This window comes from Anoplophora glabripennis, unplaced genomic scaffold, assembly GCF_000390285.2.
Source record: "Anoplophora glabripennis isolate ALB-LARVAE unplaced genomic scaffold, Agla_2.0 scaffold804, whole genome shotgun sequence".
NCBI classification, from domain to species: domain Eukaryota; kingdom Metazoa; phylum Arthropoda; class Insecta; order Coleoptera; family Cerambycidae; genus Anoplophora; species Anoplophora glabripennis.
This window is the reverse complement of record NW_019416921.1, coordinates 37,256-44,353: the sequence shown is the minus strand read 5'-3', so window position 1 is coordinate 44,353 and position 7,098 is coordinate 37,256.

Genomic DNA, 7,098 nt, shown 5'->3' with positions numbered 1-7,098 from the left:
GAACGGTTTGCGTTTGTGTTTGTAAACATTTGAGAATTGTAAATGTTTTATTATTCACTAGAATACGTTGCACTGTTTTCCAACATTTGTCCCTGTTGAATGCACCACAAAACAGAAAAAAGAATGCGGCCAATGTCACCCACTTGCAAGTTTCGTTCCTTTCTAGTACCATATACAACAAATAGCGCTAGGAAAAAATGGACCATGGAACTGGTGAGTTTAAGCAGACTGGTATTGTACAAACGGCGTTGGCTTAAAGTCCTTCACGAGGCTGCCCAGGCCTACAGGAATAAGTCAGGACAATATCGAGGACACGAGTGATGTACCCCGTATAATATATTTTTTGTTGATAATGTAATGCTTAGATCATAATAATAAATGTTATGAAGCTTCCGTATCGAATAGATATAAAAAATAATACCAGAGTCAGCTTTTTAAATGAATATATAAACTCTTTGCAAATCTTAACATTTCAATTGTAATATTGTCACGAACTGAATTAAGCTTGTTCTTACAAACATCATACTTTGAGTTAATTATTTAATAATTTTTAATAATAATAAACTTATTAATATTAATTATTATTATTATTAATAAACTTTTCTAAGTTGATTCCGCGATTCCACAACAAAAATCAGGAAGTGAAAGATTGTCGATTGACGCATTGAAGTGACCGTCGATTAGAAGCTCATCTTCGAAGACAAGAATCACAACCGACCAGCCAAAGCCGTTTCGCTGATTGAAGACTTATCAAGAGGCAACAACAAAAAAGTAAGTCAAGCATTATTTTCTTTCCGATCTTTATTATAATTCACCCACCTATTTTCTCTGAAATTCCTTTGAGAACAATAGGCTCGCTATTCATTGTGAATACCTGGGTTAAGGAAACCATCGAAAAACAATTCAAATAAAATCTCAAATCCAATTCTAGTCAAATTTTAGTTATAAGTTTAATTTAGTACAAATTATTCCTGCAAATAATTTAGCCACAAAAATGTAATTTTTATTTTTCAAAATTTCAGATTTAGTAAATCCTTTGAATAAATTGAAAATTTCCAAATTAAATAAAATGGCTACAAACAGAGAACCAAATCTACTTACCTGTAGATTATCAACTGTTACGATTATATATTGACAGTATTCCCAAATATGACGAAAATCCTTTTGGATTAAACACCTTTATAAATTCTTGCGATAATTTGGTTAATCAATTCTTCCATGCAGACAGGGATGCATTAAATACTTTCATATATAAGGCAATTTTAGGAAAATTAGTAGGCAAGGCAAACAAATTTAAAAATTTCTAAAAATGAAAATTATCAGTTTTGGTCAGGAATTGCGTAGTTTATTAGTCAGTAAATTAATTCATGCAAATAAAACGTTGCAAGAAAAAGAATTTTATTCGAAACACTATGAACAAATGGCATTAGATACATTCACTAGAGCTTTAAATCCTATGTTACAATTTATGATTAGAGTCCAGCAAGTAGAATCATTAGAGGTTGCAATTTCAAACATTCATGAAGAAAATTTTTCAAATTATAGTAAATCCTTCCAAAATTCAATCTTTTCAAATAAATCAGACTATCAAAAACCAATGCTACCATCATCCCAAATTAAACAACCACAATATAATATTATGCCACGACAAACTGTAGGCTACAATCAAAATTTTTCACAAATTCCAAATCAATTTAAAAATCAAAATTTTCGATCTCAAGCGCCAAGACTAAATTTTCCGTCACAACCAATTAACATACAACCCAGACAAATTCCCCCGCAAAAATTTCATACAAACAGTAAAGTTTTTGGAAAACCACAACCAAAACCAAACAATTTTAAACCAATGAATGCAAACCCTACCAACACCAATGTCAACAACATCGCACAGACCTGTACCAAGATTCCAAAATACATTCCAACCAACAGGACCAAGAAATTGGACATCAGAAGAACTTCACAACGTAGAAGTAGATACAACTGAAGAAGACTACTACCAAGAACAATTCCAAGAAATGTATCAAGATTATGACTCGACTATTCAAGAACCTCAAGAAAATTATGACATGGAACAAGAAGACTCACAACAACCTCCAAATTTTCCTACGGCTATAACCCAGAACAATCCTACATAGAATTCGACGAAAATGAACAATTTCTAAACGAAATAAACGCCCTTAAATTAGCTTGTCCATTACCCTATATTGAAATTCAAAATCCTCCAATGAAATTATTAATAGACACTGGTTGCGCATCTTCAATTATTCGTCCTTCCATAATCGAAAATTATTATCCCTCTTATATTTATTTTGATAAAACTGAACTAAAAACTTGTGTTGGTACAACAAACGCTCGTTGTAAAGCAGACATTCCAATTTTCGAAGAATTCAATTCCGATAATTTCATAACTGTTATTCTACATAATTTCCATGAGTATTATAATGGTTTCAATGATCTTCAAAACTTTCAATTATCCATTAATGTTTCTGAACAGTCCTTATAAATATTCCTATTTATTATAGAAATCCAAATGACACCACTAAACGTTATTTTGTAAATGCTTACGAAGTTTTAATTAAAGAAATTCCCGTTGGCGCTCCCGTTGGTGACGTATATATTCCATATCAATCAACAGATGATATTTTCATTCCAGCCTCCATAAGTACATGCCGCAATGGTTATGCTACTGTAGAAATTTATAATATGTATGAAGAAGCTCAATTTGTCGAATTTGACGAACCTCTTTCCCTTGAACCTTTTTTAGAAAATTATGATTCCTTTGATTATGATATTAAATCTCCCGCTTCATCTAAAAATCAAAATCTTGAAAGTTTACTTCGTCTAGAACATCTAAATCCAGAAGAGAAAAAATCCCTTTTAAACGTTTGTAATAAATTTCAGGATATCTTTCTAAAACCAGGCGATCTTTTAACTTTTCACAATTCTGTCAAACACGAAATCAGGACAAAAGATGAAAATCCCATTTATACAAAATCCTATAGATTCCCACATGTTCATAAACAAGAAGTAAAAAATCAAATTGAAAAAATTTTACATGAAAACATAATTAGACCCAGTATAAGTCCATGGTCCTCACCAATTTGGGTGGTTCCAAAGAAAAAAGACGCTTCCGGAATTCAAAAATGGAGACTAGTTGTCGACTATCGTAAATTAAATGACAAGACTATCGAAGACCGTTACCCCTTACCTAACATCACAGACATTTTGGACAAATTAGGCCGATGTAACTATTTCACGACACTTGACTTAGCTAGTGGGTTTCACCAAATTGAAGTACATCCTAGTAAGTCAGTAGAAAAAACCGCCTTCAGCGATGAACAAGGTCATTATGAATTTTTGAGAATGCCCTTCAGTTTAAAAAATGCCCCAAGTACCTTTCAAAGAGTCATGGATAATGTTTTGAAAGATTTGCAGAACAAAATTTGTTTAGTTTATATGGATGCCGTAATTATTTTTTCAACATCATTACAGGAACATATTCTAAATTTGCATAAAGTATTTGAAGCTTTTAGGAAACACAACCTCAAAATTCAATTAGATAAATCTGAATTTTTGTCAAAATCTATAGAATTTCTCGGGCATGTTATTACTCCGAACGGTGTAAAACCAAATCCAAAAAAAAATTGAAGCTATTAAAAATTTTCCAATTCCTCAAACACATCACGATATTAAAAGCTTTTTAGGACTTCTAGGATACTACAGACGCTTTATCAAAAATCACTAAATGTCTTAAAAAAGGTGAAAAAGTAATTCACACCCCAGAATTCATAAACACTTTTGAATATTGTAAAACTCTTATGTAACGATCCAATTTTAGCATTACCCAATTTTGAAAAACAATTTACAATCACGACTGACGCCTCAAATTTTGTGATAGGTAGGTACTTAGTCAAAATAACCATCTCATTAGTTATGCTTCTCGAACATTAAATTCGGCTGAAATAAATTACAGTACCATAGAAAAAGAGTTGCTCGCGATCGTATGGGCATGCAAATACTTTAGACCTTATATTTTTGGAAGAAAATTTATCATTCAAACTGACCACAAGCCCTTACAATGGTTATTTAACTTAAAAGAACCCAACAGTATACTAGTAAGATGGCGACTCAAACTTGAAGAGTATGACTTCGAAATTAAATATAAAAAAGGCAAACAAAACACTAACGCTGACTGTCTCTCTAGAATAAAAATTGACTCAAACCCAATTGACATAAATCCAATTGACACAGATACTAACTCTGGAGACAAAATTAGAGACGTAGACGATTTTATTTCGGAAATAGGCGAAAGACTTTTAGATATACCCACAATGGAACAAATATTCCAAGAAATCGACATAGCACAAACACCACCACAGAATGACGCCGAAACACAACATACCGCTGACGAAAACCCCATACAAGAATTACCCTATACAGAAAATTGTCTTTATCAATATAATCACCAAATTATTATTCAAGAATCTAAGAATACTATTATGGATTCTTCAACATCCGAAAATCCTTTTAAAACCAAAATTCGTCATCTAGTTACATTTAGAACTATAGCATCTGATGAAGATGTTACAAAATTATTAAAATCATTAATTTCCCCAAAATTTACTTATTGTTTATATTTCAAAATACCTGAAACTGAAAGAAAAATTATTCGCATACTTCAACAAAATTTCACTAACTTAAAATTATGTATATCTCGAAAATTTCTTCAAGACATAGAAGACAATGAGGAACAAAATGAAAAACTCAAATATTATCATGAAGGTAAAACTAGTCATAGAGGTATTGCAGAACAGAACAGTCTTAGATCCTTTTTCAAAATTAGGTCAAGCCTACCACATTAAGACAAAAAATTCTATTGACACTTACGAAGCCCTTTTAACGTTCATTTCACATTATGGTATTCCAAATAAAATAATTACTGACAATGGTAAAGAATTTGACAACAACCTTTTTAAAGAATTTTGTAATTTACACCAAATTGATTTTCACATTACTACACCGAAAAACTCTAACTCTATCGCTCCAGTCGAACGTTTCCATTCTACATTTTTAGACTTAATTCATTGCACTAAATTAAAATATCCAAATAAAGATTTAACACAAATCACTAAATTAGCAATAATAGGTTATAATAATGCTATTCATTCAGTAACAAAATTGACACCATTTGAAATTGTTTTCGTTAATAATAGAAAAATTACTTTTGATATAAATGAAACCGAAATTTTGAATGATTACATTAGTGAACAAAAAGACATCTCAAAAACTGTATAATAATTTAAATCAGCAAATTTCTCAAAATAAAAAGTTACTACAAAATTAAATGAAAAACGTGATAAACCTGTAGAAAACAAACCTGATGACACTGTTTACTTAAAGACTAAAGACAAATTTACTTCAAAAACTAAACCGATATTATAAAGAAACCCAAATAGTATCTGACAAAGACCATTTAGTAACAACAAAAGCAGGCACATATCATAGAAATTTAATAAAGAAAACTAGAAAGAAATTAAAAGAATCTTCTTCACCGCAGGTCACTGACGATGACGACTTTGAGGACTACATTACTACTTACCGCATTCAGCTTGCTCCTGAAGAAGAGTCAGGCGAATAACCCAACGTTCCAGGCAATAATAAACCCTATTTTATCAATTCAACTTGGACCCGTAAAACAGATCGAATCAAGTCATAAATTTATTTACCAAATAGGCATTTCTTTGATCTCAGACCATTTAAACAAATTATATCAATCTTTTGAAAAGCTTAACTCATGTTAATTACACCTTAAACAAAATTGCATTAAAATTAGACCCTTTAAATTCTGAATAAAAATCATAAAAGAGGATTAATAGATGGCATAGGTAAAATTTCAAAATATCTCTTCGGTACATTGACGGAATATAATAAATCAGAAATAATGAAACAACTAACAATTTTAAATAAAAATCAATACAATATTGAGACACAAATGGACTTGCAATTATCTATCCTTCAATCGCTTTTGAAAACTTTTAATGAAACAATTTCAATCTTATCTATTAATCAAAATAAAATTGCCACAGAAATAAAAATGATAAAACAAAATTTTGGAATTGAAAATATTAGATTCAACAAATTATTAATAATTGTAACTCTCTTTTAACTCTCATTGATGAAATATATATTGCAATATCTTTTTCTGCGCTAAGAACAGTTTATAATCCAACTATTACCTTTAATGAAGTTAGATTTATGAAAAATACACTTTTTCAACTTTATGATAATTCAAAATTATTAAATTTGGAAAGTGACTTGTCGTATTTTAAATTGATGCATCAAGATGTTTTCTTTAAATACCCAAATTTCAATTTTGTTATTACTTTACCATTGTTCTCAAATGAAAATACATACCTGTACAAACTTTATCCGATTCCACAAAATAACCTTACCTTAATTCCTCCCAAATCTATAATAATGCTTGGCGAAGGAAATAAAAAATACTTAGATAAAAAACGCCCTCTGGTAGGCCGTTTCTACTTTTGCAATGAAAAGCCAGAACCAGTCCAAGAAGATTGCATTTCCATGCTTGTCCAAGGTCGACAACCTTCAAATTGTCAATTCAATGAAGTTAAAATTATCCAACCCATAACGACTCAAGTTGCCGCAAATCAAATTTTACTAATTCCACATCCACCAATGGCTACTGACATAAGATTCCAATGTAATACTAATGGAGCTGAGAGAAGAAATTCCCTAACTTTAATCACCACTGATAACATGTGCAAAATATCGATCGATGATGTCCCATTCTTAACATCCACCGATCCAACCACCCACGTAGGAGCAGGAATCCTACTACCACCTTTGCCCAGTCAAATGAACATTTCAAATAAGACATATCACGGCCTGAAGCTGAAATCCATCCATTTTGAGATATCAATAGGATTATCCAGTCCAGCCATCATTTGTGTTCAATTAACCATATTGAGCCGCTTCCCGACAACCAATCAAACCTATTTATGGATCGTCTTAATTACGTCCATTATTTTTGTATGTTTATTTTCCATTTATATTCATTGTCGGAAGAGAATCCCC